Source organism: Tachypleus tridentatus, chromosome 7 (assembly GCF_004210375.1).
Source record: "Tachypleus tridentatus isolate NWPU-2018 chromosome 7, ASM421037v1, whole genome shotgun sequence".
Classification (NCBI taxonomy): Eukaryota; Metazoa; Arthropoda; class Merostomata; order Xiphosura; family Limulidae; genus Tachypleus; species Tachypleus tridentatus.
In genome coordinates, this window is record NC_134831.1 from 98,828,389 (window position 1) to 98,848,548 (window position 20,160).

At 35.1% G+C, this 20,160-nt stretch overlaps 1 pseudogene across 1 annotated transcript in view; it reads left to right on the forward strand.

Moving 5' to 3' along the window:
* The first annotated feature begins 790 nt into the window (after positions 1-790).
* The window catches only part of LOC143256267 (uncharacterized), a 60,481-nt pseudogene continuing 41,111 nt past the window's right edge, over positions 791-20,160 (forward strand). The window contains exon 1 of the transcript XR_013031222.1: positions 791-1,865. The product of XR_013031222.1 is annotated as an uncharacterized LOC143256267 (transcript). The remainder of the gene's footprint in view (positions 1,866-20,160) is intronic.

The window sequence follows — 20,160 nt, forward strand, 5'->3', positions numbered from 1 at the left end:
TTTTTTCTATATGTATGACATTACTACATTATAATTACTTTCTAGAAAGCGTGTTCATGAAACATTTATTTACATGTAACTGTTAGAAAAAAAGTACATAAGCATTTGCCGTCATATGACAGGCAATCAACTAGTTGGGTATGATGTTTTATATAGACATTACGTACTTAGTAACTATCAATAAAAAACATATCTCTGTCTAAAGTACATTTGTTTTACTCACGTTAAAAAAGTCCCACTTGATTTCCACAGATTATCCTTGATTATTATGATAAGTTTAAGAGTTGAAAGTCCCAAGATTTACGACTCTTTGTTTTGATTTATCAACAGTTCCAAAAAATGACCTCTTAAGTATTTATAAAAACCTTCATCTTTGTTACAGAAACGTTAACAGGGCACTAGGTTATGCCAGTAGATCGAAGTCATATTGTTTACACTTTTTAGGTGTGATATTTATTTTGTTAAGTACTAAAGAAATTCGTGTTATTTTAAAGTAATATTATCGTTGTAATGGTTAAGATTATGCTAGCTGTAGCTCTGCGATAAGATTTTTTCAACGGAAATGTGTGGAAATCTGTGTACGATAATTCAAACTACAAAATCGTTTAATTATCTCACGTTTATTTTTAATCTATATTCTTAAGTTAATTATGCCAGAAAAAACTTCTACAGTTACTGTTACATGAAATTGTTTTTCGTTCAATGTGAAAAAACAACAAAAAATATGAGCAGTTAACATGATTTTTATTTTAACTTTTAGGCCTATTGGATTCTAATGCTTTTCCAGCTTTCAGCGTGACTTTAAAAATATTTTCATGTTTTTATCCTAGTTTTAATAATACTCAAAAGATGGCGTTCGATTAATAATCACGTGGCACGTAGCACTCTGGTATATATAATGGATAGTAGAGGATTGAAGCTTCAGAATGTAAGGTACGAATGGAGATGTTGAATGTACGTAGTAGAGTAATGTGTGCGTTGTTTTCTAAGTCTGGCATGATGATTATGAGTTTGACACATAGACTGGTTACTCTTCTGTTACTTAAAAGTTGTTGAAGAGTAGAATTGCTAAGCCTATAATTTTCAGTGCTAGACTGGGTGTGTTGGAATTTTATCGATACGTACCGAGGTATAATCGATCGTTCTGAATGTAGCAAGCAACCGAGGCCTGAGAAGTTAGATAAGAAGACCATGGCAAATGAAGAAACGATAGAAGTAAGTGGACGTGTTGAATGTCGAGAGGTAGAATTTCATGCGATGCATTTGGAACCACGATCTTTTCGACCTTTCAAGTCTAGTGAAGAGTACTTGTATGCCATGAAGGAAGACCTCGCTGACTGGTTAAACACCCTATACGGTTTGTCCATCACCGCCGAAACTTTTCTAGATAGCTTAGAAACGGGAGTTATTCTCTGTCGGCATGCAAATCACGTCGTCAGGGTAGCCAGAGATTGGCGGCACTCTTGCCAGGATAGCCTTAATATTACAATCCCGGAACGCGACATAGTGTACCGTAATGACGTCCAACCCGGCACGTTTCATGCTCGAGACAACGTCTCCAACTTTATCACATGGTGTAGGGTCTCTCGATCATGGAATGCTTGCTCTTCGAGACAGACGACTTGGTATTAAGGAAGAATGAGAAAAGCTTTGTCCTTTGTCTGCTAGAAGTGGCTCGACGGTGTTCAAAATTCGGAATGCCCGCGCCACTGTTGGTGCAGATGGAAGATGAAATTGATGCGGAGTTAGCCAAAGCTGGGTTCGAGTCTGATGGGCACGAGGCTGATGACGACTCTGATACGTCGGGGGTTGGAGAACCACCACCTCAAATAGTCACCAACGATCTTCGAAGTCTTCACGAAAGGGTAAGAAAAAAGAAAACTGTAGTTTCGGAATGGTAATAAACAATACATAAGTTAAATTATTGTAATTTGTAAAGAACGAATTTCACATATACGAAATACGATTTATCTAGAACAAGGTAAATATGAAAACTGTTTGTTGCTCAGTGTCAACAGTTTTCATTGACAGAGAAAAGCGGCCCGGCATGACCAGGTGGCTATGGCACTCGACTCGTAATCCGTGAGTCGCGGGTTCGAATCCCCGTTTTACCAAACATGCTCGCCCTTTCAGCCGTGGGGCGTTATAATGTGACGGTAAATCACACTATTAGCTGGTAAGAGTAACCCAAGAGTTGGCTGTGGGTGGTGATGACTAGCTGACTTCCCTGCAGTCTTGCACTGATAAATTAGAGACTGCTAGCGCAGATAGCCCTCGTGTAGCTTTGCGCGAAACTCAAAACAAACCACGTCTTATATCATCCTTGTAGTCTTCTGTCTTATTCTTTCGTCCATTTATAGCTGTCGAACCGCTTGATCGATTGCGAACACTTAAGAACACGACTTTCAAAGTTTTTTATGAAAACAGAAATCTCGGAAAGCGGAGTTTCAAAGTTAAAACTGTTCTGAAGCAACAACTGCGAAAGAGACCACTTCCCTACCCAAAAAAAAACACAGTAAACGCTACGATAATGTTAAACGTACCTTCTGGTACCGTTAACAAGACAATATACAATAATTTGTAAGTGACGGAAACTCAGGTTGTTAGCTACATCTGGAAATCAGCAGTTAGTCCAATAAACTAAAACACAACGATCCAGTTTGACCATATACTTTGACCACGTATGTCTTAATTTTTGGTTAAATGTAGGTGACCTCCAGTAAAAGGTCAATGGACAGTTTGTCAAGAAGTGTGGTTTAAAATAGATTTGATCGTTCGTTACAGAAGCTTGTTGAAAAATAAACTGGTGTTGGGTAATTATGGCCACCAGGTTTAGCAGCATCTGTAATGGAGTTCAAAGTGCATTTCAGTTCATTGTTCACATAAATATTGAATATCTCTGTTCATGCCTTTTCCTGGCCAATTTATTCTTATTACACACCCGGCTCTCGTTTCATACGTACTGAAACCGTTTATCTGTCTGAATACATAACTTTAAACTTTTTTTCCAAACATGTTATGGAGCAACCCATTTGGAATACGTGGGTCATTTCAAAAACAAAACTGTATATTTTTGGAAGCATAGAAAAAATAAATGTACTCTAATATTTCAGCAACAAATATTCAGATTACACGATTACAACTGCTTCTTCAACTCTGTTTAAATAGAAATTATTTCCCAGGGTAGGAATTGTAATTTTATAAACCATACATCGATTAAAATGTGCAATGAAACGTATGTTTAAGTATTCTTTACTTTCCCTATTTTTTATCGTTAAACATTGTGTGTCATATTACCACTGTGAATATATCGGTGATATGTAGAACGTGTATTATTGTAATTTTATTTTATTAACCATATAACTTCTTTCTTATACGGTGGTGTAACAAATGGACAGGCAGGAAGTAAGTGGAGAGGGAAAGAAACCATAAGATAGATTTATAATCTTTACATCGGTAGTAAATAAGTTAAATCGGTAGCTGGGTATATGTTTAAGATGTATACAAGTTCTCTGAAATTTGTTTGTTTTGAATTTCGCGCAAAGCTACTCGAGGGCTATCTGCGTTAGCCGTCCCTAATTTAGCAGTGTAAGACTAGTCATCACCACTCACCGCCAACTCTTGGGCTACTCTTTATCAACGAATGTGATTCACCGTAATATTATAACGCCCCCACAGCTCAAAGGGCGAGCATATTTGGTGCGACCGGTATTCGAACCCGCGACCCTCGGATTACGAGTCGAACGCCTTAACACGCTTGGCCATGCCGGGCCGTTCTCTGAAAGGAAAACGTACACTTCTCCGACATGCTAATTAAAGCTGCTAAGATATACTAAAGCTTAGTGTGTTAGATTTAGGTAAGAAAGAAAGATTTTATTAAAACAGCACATAATTTCCAATGAGAGGCAAGATAAGATGAGTCACGACTCGTAGTAGATGAGTCATATTCATATGAAATAACTGTTGTAATGAAAGTTTTCTATCCGTTGCGGAAAATATATTCTAACAATGAGTTGAATGTTTATAATAATTCTAATCTCAGCCATTCCTGGGAACGAATATAGATGGTATAATAGCCGCATGTGTACTAACGTAATAATTCAGGCCTTCAGGTATATCTTTTGTCTCCTACAAGTCACTGCCAAAGATGCCTTTCGTTAGATGTTAGTTAGTTTAGCATGACAATGAGACAAGTTCACCAGAGACACTGTTCTTACATACAGTGTAGTGAGTTAAATTACGACTTGAAAGATGAAAATCACAGCTAGCGAAAAGTTCAATCTTTGTTAAAAGCAGAAAGTTAGCGAAACATTGAAATCTACTTTTTGGTTAAATTACTTGTTGGAGATGTTTTCTTATTTTTGTTATGTTCCTCTTTAGGGATTTCATAACAGTTGGTGTGTAAAAACAGTATATGAATGAAAAACTACAATAATGCCCTCGGTTTCTATTGTGAGAAACAATCCATGACATTGGCCTTAGAGATTCGAACAGTAAATGTTTTCTAAACGATGACCCTATCACGCGAGAAATTTCCGTTTCGCTCGTAGTTCTGAAAATTGTTATTTGTTTTCAAATTATCTCGTGCTCTCTTCTGATTTACAAGAACTAGCACTGAAAATGTATTGAAATGCTAGATTTTCTTGGCAACACTGTTTTTATGTATTAAGTCTAACATTGTGCAAGACTTCCAAACAGAACTACGTCTAGCGAGTCTAACATTGCAACAGGACTTCTGAAGCGGGAAACCAACTTATTAAATTGAGTTTTTACTTGGTTTTCTTTTTATTTATTTACAATGAAAAATAATGGAATTAGCCATATAAAAGATGCAATTAAAACAATCATTAACATGAATATATGTAAAAACTTAATTTTTGTTGCCATGGTGACCTGTTATACGATTTTAACAAGCGAGTTTATTCATTTAATTGGAAGAATATGTAGTTTCGGTCTCAATGGCAGCTTACCGACTCGCCAGCCAAACAGCTGGAGTTCCCTAGTCCAGTGAGCAGGCGAAAGATGGCCAGTTGTCAGCCGTAAGGGCTTTATCCATTTCGCCGAACCACATAATGAGATTGTCTAATAACGAGACAACCTTGTTACTAACCAGCATGGCCAGGTGGTTACAACCTTGTTACTAACCAGCATGGCCAGGTGGTTACAACCTTGTTACTAACCAGCATGGCCAGGTGGTTACAACCTTGTTACTAACCAGCATGGCCAGGTGGTTACAACCTTGTTACTAACCAGCATGGCCAGGTGGTTACAACCTTGTTACTAACCTGTTTGGCCCAGCATGGCCAGGTGGTTAAGGCACTCGACTCGTAATCCGAGGGTCGCGGTATCGAATCCTCGTCACAAAAAACAGGCTCGCTCTTTCGGTCGTGAGGGCGTTATAATGTGACGGTCAAGACCACTGTCCGTTGGTAAAAGAATAGCCCAAGAGTTGGCGGTGGATGGTAATGACTAGCTGCCTTCCCTCTAGTCTTACAATGCTAAATTAAGGACAGCTAGCGCAGATAACTCTCGTGTAGCTTTAAGTGAAATTCAAAAAACACTTAAGGATGCTTTTGTACTTATGTGTTTTGTTTGTAGTTAAGTACAAAGGGTTTTGTGTACTGTGCCCACTACGGGTATTGGAACCCGTTTTAAGCGTATGAATGCATAGATCTTACTACTGTTCCACAGGGGCATGAGTTAGGGATAATTTCATCTTTTGAAAGTTAAGTTTTAGAATTTAATTCAATAGAAATGGCATACGCTTTTTATTTGAACAGTTTCTCTGGATAATAGAACGCAAGTGTTGGTAATTGAAATAAAAACTTTTGAAAAATTACTGTTAAGTCATAGCAACCAAACGGTACAGAAATATCATGTTTCTGTTTATTTAATAACTTTTGAAAAATCACTGTTAAGTCATAGCAACCAAACGGTAGAGAAATATCATGTTTCTGTTTATTTAATAACTTTTGAAAAATCACTGTTAAGTCATAGCAACCAAACGGTAGAGAAATATAATGTTTCTGTTTATTTAATAACTTGTGAAAAATCACTGTTAAGTCATAGCAACCAAACGGTAGAGAAATATCATGTTTCTGTTTATTTAATAACTTGTGAAAAATCACTGTTAAGTCATAGCAACCAAACGGTAGAGAAATATCATGTTTCTGTTTATTTAATAGCTTTTGAAAAATCACTGTTAAGTCATAGCAACCAAACGGTAGAGAAATATCATGTTTCTGTTTATTTACTAGCTTGTGAAAAATCACTGTTAAGTCATAGCAACCAAACGGTAGAGAAATATCATGTTTCTGTTTATTTACTAGCTTTTGAAAAATCACTGTTAAGTCATAGCAACCAAACGGTAGAGAAATATCATGTTTCTGTTTATTTACTAGCTTTTGAAAAATCACTGTTAAGTCATAGCAACCAAACGGTAGAGAAATATCATGTTTCTGTTTATTTACTAGCTTTTGAAAAATCACTGTTAAGTCATAGCAACCAAACGGTAGAGAAATATCATGTTTCTGTTTATTTACTAGCTTGTGAAAAATCACTGTTAAGTCATAGCAACCAAACGGTAGAGAAATATCATGTTTCTGTTTATTTACTAGCTTTTGAAAAATCACTGTTAAGTCATAGCAACCAAACGGTAGAGAAATATCATGTTTCTGTTTATTTACTAGCTTTTGAAAAATCACTGTTAAGTCATAGCAACCAAACGGTAGAGAAATATCATGTTTCTGTTTATTTACTAGCTTTTGAAAAATCACTGTTAAGTCATAGCAACCAAACGGTAGAGAAATATCATGTTTCTGTTTATTTACTAGCTTTTGAAAAATCACTGTTAAGTCATAGCAACCAAACGGTAGAGAAATATCATGTTTCTGTTTATTTACTAGCTTGTGAAAAATCACTGTTAAGTCATAGCAACCAAACGGTAGAGAAATATCATGTTTCTGTTTATTTACTAGCTTTTGAAAAATCACTGTTAAGTCATAGCAACCAAACGGTAGAGAAATATCATGTTTCTGTTTATTTACTAGCTTGTGAAAAATCACTGTTAAGTCATAGCAACCAAACGGTAGAGAAATATCATGTTTCTGTTTATTTACTAGCTTGTGAAAAATCACTGTTAAGTCATAGCAACCAAACGGTAGAGAAATATCATGTTTCTGTTTATTTACTAGCTTGTGAAAAATCACTGTTAAGTCATAGCAACCAAACGGTAGAGAAATATCATGTTTCTGTTTATTTACTAGCTTGTGAAAAATCACTGTTAAGTCATAGCAACCAAACGGTAGAGAAATATCATGTTTCTGTTTATTTACTAGCTTGTGAAAAATCACTGTTAAGTCATAGCAACCAAACGGTAGAGAAATATCATGTTTCTGTTTATTTACTAGCTTTTGAAAAATCACTGTTAAGTCATAGCAACCAAACGGTAGAGAAATATCATGTTTCTGTTTATTTACTAGCTTTGAAAAATCACTGTTAAGTCATAGCAACCAAACGGTAGAGAAATATCATGTTTCTGTTTATTTACTAGCTTTTGAAAAATCACTGTTAAGTCATAGCAACCAAACGGTAGAGAAATATCATGTTTCTGTTTATTTACTAGCTTTTGAAAAATCACTGTTAAGTCATAGCAACCAAACGGTAGAGAAATATCATGTTTCTGTTTATTTACTAGCTTTTGAAAAATCACTGTTAAGTCATAGCAACCAAACGGTAGAGAAATATCATGTTTCTGTTTATTTACTAGCTTTTGAAAAATCACTGTTAAGTCATAGCAACCAAACGGTAGAGAAATATCATGTTTCTGTTTATTTACTAGCTTTTGAAAAATCACTGTTAAGTCATAGCAACCAAACGGTAGAGAAATATCATGTTTCTGTTTATTTACTAGCTTGTGAAAAATCACTGTTAAGTCATAGCAACCAAACGGTAGAGAAATATCATGTTTCTGTTTATTTACTAGCTTGTGAAAAATCACTGTTAAGTCATAGCAACCAAACGGTAGAGAAATATCATGTTTCTGTTTATTTAATGCGTATTTCTTTTTCATGTTTTATTCAAATATCTTGCATAAGATGGACATGTTTTGAATGGCTTAGTTTACCACGTTTTTTAAAAACTGACGAGTTTATATCTTAACGTGTGGATGAAATCAGAGCTTAGCAACTTTATCTAATGGTTAGTATAGTTGGTTGAGGATCTCGGATTTGAGATGTATACTACCAAATATTTTCTGTTGTAGGTGTGTTATAAGAATCGCAGTCAATCCCATGCACTAATCGGTTAAGAGTAGCCACTTTACTCGGCAAGTGCTTTAACTGGTTGCCTTCCTTCTGGTCTGCAGTTCAGAGTCAGGCATAACTATGTATGAATCATATGAAGACGCAAACAAATATGGCTAATGATCGTCTAAGAATAGCAAAAGGCACAACCTTTCTTTGAATAGAACATACTCCGCAGTAGTCATGACGCTCTACTCATTCCATATGCTTTAATCTCAACGAAAATTCTCACAATTTCTTAAGAATGCAACCTGCTTGTTGACTTACCCCCACAGCTGTAACTTGAGGTATGTACACTGAAGGGAATCCTTGAACCCTCTTGTTTTTAGATACGTGCAATCTGCGCATTTTTGCATCTGAACATATTGTTATTTTAACATTTTCTCGGGACTCCTCAAAGCAAATTACAGGTTGGCGGAATGTAAAGAGATTCAACCACAATAAAAGGTCTCACGGCCGAGCTTCTGGTCGTCATGGACCAGTAAGCAAGAAATTCGCTCGTTAAGAAGGAGGGGGGGAATACATCAGTGATGCTTTAAGAGAGTCGTGAAAAATGTATCATATCAGAATATTTTTAATTGCTCAGTAACACTAAAACTTTGGTATCTAGCGGAAAGGTACAACAAACAAAAGATCAGGTTACTGTGAAGAGAGAACCAGGTTAGTGTAAACTTAAGCCTATTTTCGATTCCTTTTTTTTTTTTTTTTTATCTATAACTAATATATTGCACGCATTTAGTTCTGCTGTATTGTGTTTATGTTCGTACGTAGAAGTATCATAAACAGCAGTGATGAAGTGAGGAAATATTAATCATTATAATTATATGTACGATATCATGCACTAGTGTTAATGTCCATTTCGTATTGACCACAAATAACTTTGCAAAACGAAGATGCGTGGGTATACGTCAATGTCGAAAATATTCTGTATGTTTTTTTGTTTTTTTGAGAGTCGACTGTGTATTTATAAATGATCCGAGGTCGTTGACAGTGCACAACTGTTAACATTTTTCTTCATGTTCGTCTTTTACCCAATCTAACAAAATGAAAATAACGAAACCGTGAATTCATCAACTAAGACTATGCTTTCTACGTTCACCAAGTGGTGGCGCTTACAATAAAGTTTGCTCTCGATTCTTCAGTACTAGTCCCGGCATGGCCACGTGGTTATAACACTCAACTCTTAATCTGAGGGTCGTGGGTTCGAATCCCCATCAAACCAAACATACTCGCCCTTTCATTCGTGGGGGCGTTATATTGTTACAGTCAATCCCACTATTCGTTGGTAAAAGAGTAGCCCAAGAGTTGGCGGTGGGTGCTGATGACTAGCTGCCTTCCCTCTAGTCTTACACTGCTAAATTAGGGACGACTAACGCAGATAGCCCTCGAGTAGCTTTGCGCAAAATTCAAAACAAACAATCCCAGCCCTGGAGCGCGCCCCACAGTTTGGAAAACACTGCTCTACATTACTGCTACACGCGATGGTCACAGCTTCCTTTACCTTTGTTATCCATTTTTACTAATACTACTGTGTATATGTTATTGTTTATACACAATTAGAAACTAATCGCCTAAATACAAGTAGCTTACATAACAACTTGAATATTTTCCCTGCTTAAAAGGATACAACACTGTTTAATGAAATGATGATCGAAATACTATTTAGACATCTCCTTACAACAAGAGACATATTACGGCCGACTACACCTATCCACAAAAATTTGATTTAACGTTCCCCCTCATATTTTTTAAGGCCAAAGAAAGAATTACAAACACTGCTTTCGGCAACTTTAAACAGTTTTCTATTTTTTTCCCTCTGTAGCGACATAAGGAAAAGTGAATTTCAGTTTCTACTTTGATATGGTATAAAAGGATTAGTTAGGATGTTGTGAAAAACACAAATACTGGTGACGTTTATTTAACATACTTTAACCTTTTCCAGTGTTAAACTGAATGACCATTTCTTACTGTTTTATTCGGCACAATGTTATCATTATTATGTTAATATTTATGAAACCTGGAATTTCAGTGCTATAAACTACAGTTACAGGTTTACACATCGACTGTACAGCGGTTTGAACTAAAATCCAGATTTGAAATAAAAATAAGGTAGAGATTCATAACAATAAAACTAAACATGTATAATTTATTCGTGAATGTGCAGAAAGTAAAAATAAGGTGTAACAGACGACATTGGTTTAAGGTCACGAACAACAGCAGGTGGTGTTTGTCTTCACTCAGGCGCGGTATAAGTGGGTAATGAGGCGTGATTTCTTCACTGAAGACAAATAGTTGATGTTGCTAGTAAAAATTATTGTGGACGCGTGCACTTTTGTCATGATTCCCGAATGCCATGATTAAGACTAAACATCTTAGTTTAATAATATGTTATTTAATAAGGCAGTAGTACTGCAAACTGAGGTAACTGTTTCTCGCGGTTTTTGTTGCTTGTTCGTTGAAAATGTTTTGATTTGAATGTACTATGCTACAGGCATCACTTTAAATTAGCAAGAGCTTGTAACTGGCGAATTGGAAGCCTCCAGTTTGTAGATATGGCTTTTAAAACTTACTTTTTAGATATTGGTACAAGTGTCATTCGATCAGTTTTTTTTAATGTTGTTAAGGTAGAACACTCGTATAGAAACCTAATTTTTACAGCCAGCTAAAACGAACGCCAAAGATTTTTTGGTGGATTTTTGTGAGTGTGCGACACGCAAGTTAACCACCCATAATTTAGTGGATATTAGAAACTCAAAGTCTGTGTATTAGGGGCTTGTATTCCAATTTATTTGTGGTGGAAATAAATAAGCTTTCTTTCCTCGGCGACAACATTGCTTTATTCAAAGATGGCCTACAACAATACAATATAAATATTCCTACAACGTGAAACTATAGTTATTACCCAATAATCACAAACGTCTTGCGGTGAACTCTGTTTATATCAGTGTTGTATAAACACAAACTGTTGTAAATTATACATAAATGTTTAACATTTCTAAGTCGCAGTGTTAAGATTTAAAAGTATAGTAATGTACCGAGGTAACATAAAGTATTTAGAACTTCAAACAAAAAAACGTTAGTTATTTTTAATTATCTTCCTACTGTATTTTGTACAACTTCATATTTAGATTAACATATGAGAATTTGATAACAAATCGTAAGTAGTTTGAAAACATTATGTACATTAAAATAATTCTGAAGACATCTTGTGCAATTTGAAAGAAACAGCGGCCATTTAACTTTCACGCTGAAACAATGACTTTCTGAGTTGATTGATTGATTGATTTAGTGTTTTATGGCACAAAGCAGCGAGGCTATCTGCGCCAGGACTTTCTGAGTGATATTCTATTAGTACTTTATATTGAGGTCTTCAGGTCGAAGTAGCAGCCAATTTAGGTGCTGTAAAAGTAAACCAAGAATATACACACAGTTAACCATGATCAGAAGTAGTAGTAACTTATATTTTTGTTATATTCACCCGAATTAAATTTAAGCTTCAAGAATATTAGACAATAGGTGTATTGGCCTTCCAAAAGCGACATGATCACCCAGAGTGGTTTATAACTAATAGGGAATTTAATATACACGTTTGTACAGAGACACCTTGTAGGGTGACTTTAATAGTACCGTGTTTCTCCGATAATAAGACCTACCCATAAAATAAGACCTAGTGTGATTTTTGGGGATAGTTTTAATATAAGCCCTACCCTTAAAATAAGCCCTAGTTAAGAGTGGCAGGAAGAGGAAAGAATTTAAAAAAAAACAAATTAATTTATTAATTTGTTTAATAGTTAGTTAATTAGTTTGTTTAAGTATTAATCAGTTAGTTTAATAGTTTAATAATAGTTTATTTTAAATGGTTAGTTTAATAGTTTTACTTTGTAACTTCATTTTTTTAATATATCAAAATAAGACATCCCCCGAAAATAAGCCCTAGTGTCATATTTTGGAGTGAAAATTAATATAAGCCCTGCCTTATTTTCGGAGAAACACTGTATGTACAAGATGATGAAATACAATAATTTAAGGGAGTCACCTCCAAGGGCGGAAAATCAATTGAAATTGTCTCGGCGCGCGCGCGTCATACGTGAACGCATGAGACCGTTTGGCACTGTCGAGAACTTGATAAAAGCAGGCTCGCTGAAAGTCGTTTTATGTGAATGAGGGGCGGTCACGCGTTAGTATTGTATATAATAATAGTAAGAAAAAGATACTTGTAATAAGTTCAAGTGTTCTTACTGAACGCTGTGTAACCATTTGTGAACTGAATTTTTGAGAGGTCTTTTACAACGTGTTCTGTTTGACCGAGTATTTTGACAATAGTAGTACCATAGTTTCCATTACAAAAAGGTTCATAAGTATGCGACGACTATCGCATGCCATTTTCTCCCTACTTGCTTTCCACATTAATCTACTGAGCTAAGGTGATGATTTACCTAGTGCCTTGAGCTGACTCATACAAGTTTGTTTTTCAACATTAAGTTTAAGAGATATTCTTGCCTTAAATTCTGTATTCCTAATTTAACATATCGTTATGATGTCGGTGTATGAATATTTTGCTTCAAAAACGACATGTTGCAAAAACTTCTCAAAGGTAATAATCTATTAGTAGCATCACACTGCTTACCAGATGTCAAAATATAGTTCTGATCAATAATCTATTAGTAGCATCACACTGCTTACCAGATGTCAAAATATAGTTCTAATCAATAATCTATTAGTAACATCACACTGCTTACCAGATGTCAAAATATAGTTCTGATCAATAATCTATTAGTAGCATCACACTGCTTACCAGATGTCAAAATGTAGTTCTAATCAATAATCTATTAGTAGCATCGCACTGCTTACCAGATGTCAAAATGTAGTTCTAATCAATAATCTATTAGTAGCATCGCACTGCTTACCAGATGTCAAAATGTAGTTCTAATCAATAATCTATTGGTAGCATCGCACTGCTTACCAGATGTCAAAATGTGGTTCTGATCAATAATCTATTAGTAGCATCACACTGCTTACCAGATGTCAAAGTGTAGTTCTAATCAATAATCTATTAGTAGCATCACACTGCTTACCAGATGTCAAAATGTAGTTCTAATCAATAATCTATTAGTAGCATCACACTGCTTACCAGATGTCAAAATGTAGTTCTAATCAATAATCTATTAGTAGCATCACACTGCTTACCAGATGTCAAAATGTAGTTCTAATCAATAATCTATTAGTAGCATCACACTGCTTACCAGATGTCAAAATGTAGTTCTGATCAATAATCTATTAGTAGCATCACACTGCTTACCAGATGTCAAAATGTAGTTCTAATCAATAATCTATTAGTAGCATCGCACTGCTTACCAGATGTCAAAATGTAGTTCTAATCAATAATCTATTAGTAGCATCGCACTGCTTACCAGATGTCAAAATGTAGTTCTAATCAATAATCTATTGGTAGCATCGCACTGCTTACCAGATGTCAAAATGTGGTTCTGATCAATAATCTATTAGTAGCATCACACTGCTTACCAGATGTCAAAATGTAGTTCTGATCAATAATCTATTAGTAGCATCACACTGCTTACCAGATGTCAAAATGTAGTTCTAATCAATAATCTATTAGTAGCATCACACTGCTTACCAGATGTCAAAATGTAGTTCTGATCAATAATCTATTAGTAGCATCACACTGCTTACCAGATGTCAAAATGTAGTTCTAATCAATAATCTATTAGTAGCATCACACTGCTTACCAGATGTCAAAATGTAGTTCTGATCAATAATCTATTAGTAGCATCACACTGCTTACCAGATGTCAAAATGTAGTTCTGATCAATAATCTATTAGTAGCATCACACTGCTTACCAGATGTCAAAATGTAGTTCTGATCAATAATCTATTAGTAGCATCACACTGCTTACCAGATGTCAAAATGTAGTTCTGATCAATAATCTATTAGTAGCATCACACTGCTTACCAGATGTCAAAATGTAGTTCTGATCAATAATCTATTAGTAGCATCACACTGCTTACCAGATGTCAAAATATAGTTCTGATCAATAATCTATTAGTAGCATCACACTGCTTACCAGATGTCAAAATGTAGTTCTGATCAATAATCTATTAGTAGCATCACACTGCTTACCAGATGTCAAAATATAGTTCTAATCAATAATCTATTAGTAGCATCACACTGCTTACCAGATGTCAAAATGTAGTTCTAATCAATAATCTATTAGTAGCATCACACTGCTTACCAGATGTCAAAATATAGTTCTAATCAATAATTTATTAGTAGCATCACACTGCTTACCAGATGTCAAAATATAGTTCTAATCAATAATCTATTAGTAGCATCACACTGCTTACCAGATGTCAAAATGTAGTTCTGATCAATAATCTATTAGTAGCATCACACTGCTTACCAGATGTCAAAATGTAGTTCTCATCAATAACCTATTACTAGCATCACACTGCTTACCAGGTGTCAAAATGTAGTTCTAATCAATAATCTTAGTAGGATCACACTGCTTACCACATGTCAAAATATAGTTCTAATCAATAATCTATTAGTAGCATCACACTGCCAACCATATGTCAAAATGTAGTTCTAATCAATAATCTATTAGTAGCATCACACTGCTTACCAGATGTCAAAATGTAGTTCTAATCAATAATCTATTATTAGCATCACACTGCTTACCAGATGTCAAAATGTAGTTCTAATCAATAATTTATTGGTAGCATCACACTGCTTACCAGATGTCAAAATGTAGTTCTAATCAATAATCTTAGTAGCTTCACACTGCTTACCAGATGTCAAAATATAGTTCTAATCAATAACCTATTAGTAGCATACACTGCTTACCAGATGTCAAAATGTAGTTCTAATCAATAACCTATTAGTAGCATACACTGCTTACCAGATGTCAAAATATAGTTCTAATCAATAACCTATTAGTAGCATACACTGCTTACCAGATGTCAAAATGTGGTTCTGATCAATAATCTATTAGTAGCATCACACTGCTTACCAGATGTCAAAATGTAGTTCTAATCAATAACCTATTAGTAGCATCACACTGCTTACCAGATGTCAAAATGTAGTTCTGATCAATAACCTATTAGCAGCATCACACTGCTTACCAGATGTCAACATGTAGTTCTGATCAATAATCTATTAGCAGCATCACACTGCTTACCAAATGTCAACATGTAGTTCTGATCAATAATCTTTTTGTAGCATCACACTGCTTACCGGGTGTCAAAATATAGTTCTAATATTTGTCATTCCTCTACGATTATATTGGCTCTGGTTGTCGCGTAACTTGCTGATTTGCATATTCAAAATATTTTTCGTATAACTTATTCAACCTTCTACATATACAGTATATGGTGGTTAAGGTCTCTGTCATATATAAACACACTAATGTTTTTTACCTGCATATACTAATATAGAATTTTTCAGAATTGTTATTTTTCATACCATTTTGGTAAAAAAAAAAGTTAAATTATTTTCACTTCTTCGAGTACCCACTGTACAGTCACCTGTGCAGAGTAACACATTGTCTTCTCATTTGCAAAATGTAAGGTGTTGTTTTTCCACTGTAAAGGTAACGATTTCTCTTGTATTTCATTGTGGAAATTGGAATCACTAGTCACGTGTATAATGCTAGTTGCTCTCCTGGACTTTTGTTAATGGTGTAAATGGATATTTAGATTTTTTTTAAATCTACACATGTAGATGAACGTTTGACACGTAAGTTGTTTTACATCACATTTTCAATAAATTTTTGATATGAGTTCTCGAATTTTGAACGTTCCTGTAAAACAAAGGACAAAACGTTGTCCTACTGGCCAGTGTAGTTTTTCTCATCCTAGTGTTTCTCCAGGTATTTACTGCGCTGAATGATGGAAGGTTTTTTTCTTTTTGAATTTCGCACAAAGCTACACGCCGACTATCTGCGCTAGCCGTCTCTAATTAGCAGCGTAAGACTAGATGGAAATCAGTTAATCATCACCACCAACTCTTAGGCTACTTTTTCCAACGAATAGTGGACTTAACCGTCACATTATAATGCCCCCACGGCTGAAAGGACAAGCATATCTATGACGGGGATTCGAACCAGCGACCCTCGCATTACGAGTCTCGCGCCCTAACCACCTCACTGGCCATCCTGGGCCGATGCTGGAAGGATACGTACAATTCATTGACGTCGTCAAGTGTTCTGAAGCTGATTCCTCTGGAAGGATACGTACAATTCATTGACGTCGTCAAGTGTTCTGAAGCTGATTTCTCTGGAAGGATACGTACAATACATTGACGTCGTCAAGTGTTCTGAAGCTGATTCCTCTGGTGTTGCAGGTAATCCATGCTCGGTGTGAAGGTGAAAGACAACTAAGTTATTATCAACTCCATACTGGGAACGTGACTATTCTCTGGAAAATTGTTTTGGACCGTTGCCCAAATTGTCGTAACGTATTCTTTTTTCTTTAAGATTAACAATTGGATAATCGAGACACTATAATACAATCAAATTGATGTGATTGTTTTTACTAAGGTAGTTAAAATAAGACAGTTTGCCTTACTTTTGTGATTGAAATCTACTTTTGAAATGGTGTATAGTATATCTAGATATGGTAAATAACAACCAACGATTATTACCATTTAGTAAGTCACAGGTATTCCACAGATTAACTAGTTCCTGAGAGGTAAGATCGAGGCAAGAAACTTACCCTTTGATTCAGAGACAGTTTTTTCATGATTATTCGAACACTTCTTTTGATTTTATCAATTATGGTTAAGATTTGATATAGTATTTGTATTTTACCACATGGTATTTTCATTATGAAGTTTTAGATGGTTTTAGTTTTATGTATTGTTTATTCAGAAATTTTCAAATTAAATATTTCTTCCTGTTATCTTAGTATATACAAAATTGTTTGTTTTGGACACAATTCTTGAAGTACATATTTTTTAGCAAAATGCTCCATCTTGTCTCGCTGTATGTCATTGATCGAGATGACACCTCGTGGTGCGTTGTCTTTCAACTGTATCTGTACAGTTTACCATATCTTACACAAAAACTGTCCACAGATTCCGAGCCCCTCTTTCTGGGTCTACAAGTTTAATGAAACCATTCAGAATCCAGGTTTTTAAAACAACCAGTGTTGATAATTTTAAGAAAAGTTTTGTAACAAGAGAAGTAAGCCTCAAGAGGTCGCAGTGAAGAGTTGGTAATGTACAGTATTAATGATTGTAATAACGTGTGATGTTATGTAGTGACTTGGTTAAAAACGTGTGATGATATATCTTGATTTGTAGTTGTACTGAAAGTAGTTAGGATTACAATGTCAGACTTCCTTCGCAGCGTTAACTGTGTGCTGCGACTGATAGGTAAATAACGTGAACATGTATCTGTTTTATTGTAGTAATCCGTTAAGGTTTTAGTCGGGTAGATAATTCACAATACTTATTCATACAGTGCTTCTATCAGTAAACATTTGTACACGTGTATATTAATACCAATAATATAATTCTCCTCATGACGTAACAGTCAGTTCCTTTGTGTGTGGAGTTTTGTCTCGTACTATTAAAGTGTTGTATATGTGCATGTTTTATTTTACCGTTATCAAAGGTTTTACTTTACTTACATTCAAATGTTTGTATTTCTATTCATTGTATTTCATTTTCCTATAAATATTTTCTATAACAATTTATTTTGTAAGAATATTTTTATAGTGTTGTTTTTCATCTTGTTATGGAGATTTCTGTGTATTATCTTATGTAATACAGTATACATTATGGTTGAATAGGGGTTTCGTTTCTGTTCTCTTGCAACCACTTGTTTTTTTAACTTAGAACACTTCGCCTTTTGAAGGGTCAATTTTGACATCTCGAGCTGTGGTATCAACATTAGAATTTTTGTATGGTATTACTGTTGGTTATTCCGACTGACCATATTACATATCCACTTTTACTTAACTCGTCAGTTTTATTTTAAAGGTTATTTTTTATCTGTAATCACTGTTAACGTGTTTTCATTCGTTAAATGGCGTTTGTGAGGTTGCACTCGTGATTTTCTTAAAGGGTTTCAGCTGTAATGATTTAATGATTTTTTTTCTATCTAAAGAACTGTTCTCTGTTCTTGTAAGTGTGAAAGAAAACTAAACCACAATTTAATTAATATGGTTTTGTAAACTTTATTGAATTTAAAGTTAAAATTAACTGTTACTTGTGGACAAACCTGAAGGAAAGATGAGAGTATTGTATGAACTAACCATCTTTTTTGCTGAGTTCAGTTGGTATTACTTGAAAACTACGTGTTATCGCTAAAATGACTCACTTGTCAGTTTGCTATGTTGTGTGTGGAAAGTTTACCTCTCCACTTGATGGTTCAGCAATATGTCTGACAGCTTATGTTACAAATTTGGTTTCGGTGCTCATGGTTGGCAGAGCACATATGGTTCATTGTGTAGCTTTAATTCGCAACAAGCGAGCGCACAAAGCATTTAAAATGTATTTCATTAAAACAGTAAAATGTGCAGTAGCTTAAAACCAAATAAAGGACTTAAGGTTCCCACAATGTATTTCCAATCATCATACGTATTCATATTGCGTTTAATTATGTATGTTTTTATATGGTATAATACCAGTGCACTATCACAAAAACAAAACAAAGCTGAAATACAGTGAATCAAGGAAAGTGGTTATTGAATCATTTTGTCACTGACAAGGGTAAAAGGAAACTTGTCATTAATGCATCTTTAAAGTAAGACTAAAACGTTTGCACAGTTTTGTTTTCGTACAAAGCTACTCGAAAAGGTTTAAGTGTCAAAAACGATAGACTAGAAGAAAGGCGGACAGTCAATATCACTTGCTTTTAACTCTTGTGATACTCAAATCAGATAGTGGGATAGACTATCACATTATGACACTAACAGTTGAAAGGACAACATGCTTGAAGGTGAAATTTATACCTGTGACCCACAATTTGAGTTTCACACTAACTTCCAGGCCCTGCCAGACTCGCTTGCGCAAACCAATAGAAAGGTAATTATCATTTTTAATATGATGCCTGTGACCAGGCCAAACTACTATTAGACATTTCAATCACTTCTCAATTCATTGTAACTCAAGGTTATCCAATCAGTGATCAGGTCTAAAAAAGCAGATTGTTCACCAAGTTGGACTTTCCACACTAGCTAGACAGCAACAAGTCTATAGACTTGCAATGCTAGTGTTTCAAGTTTCGATCTCTCGTGATGAATAGAACATGTACTATGTGGCTTCATTCTCTGAAGAAAAATGTAAAGTACAGAGCTTAACTGTTTGAATCTTGTTAATGGACCACAAAAGATTTTGTACGTTTCACAATATGGAAGTTAGTCAATCACAAACTGTTGCTAATTGGATACACGTCTCTCTGAAACCAGTGGAACAGAGGACAAAACGGGCCAGCAGTGTAGGACATTAGTAAAAAAGTTTCGTAAGCCTGACTAGTATACGAAACATCAGATGTTGCAATTTTCTCGCGGAAAGGGACAAAACAGCTCGCTGGCAACAGTGCCATAAACACGTGTAGCAGATTAACACTGCAAATTAATATCTTTACGGACGAGCTGCACTTTACCCGCCCCCTAACGGATCAGTAGTAAGTCTGAGAATTTATGGCTTTGTCTTAGTGTTTACTGAACTATAATTTTATTATTGCTTATTTTGTTAAATATCGCACAAAACTACTTGAAGGTTGTCTGTCTTAGTTGTCTCTAGTAGGACTTACAGTCACATCGTAACGACACTGGTTCAAATGGAGCAGATCTGGAGTCCAGTGACTTTACCACTAAAATAACTAGATCATAT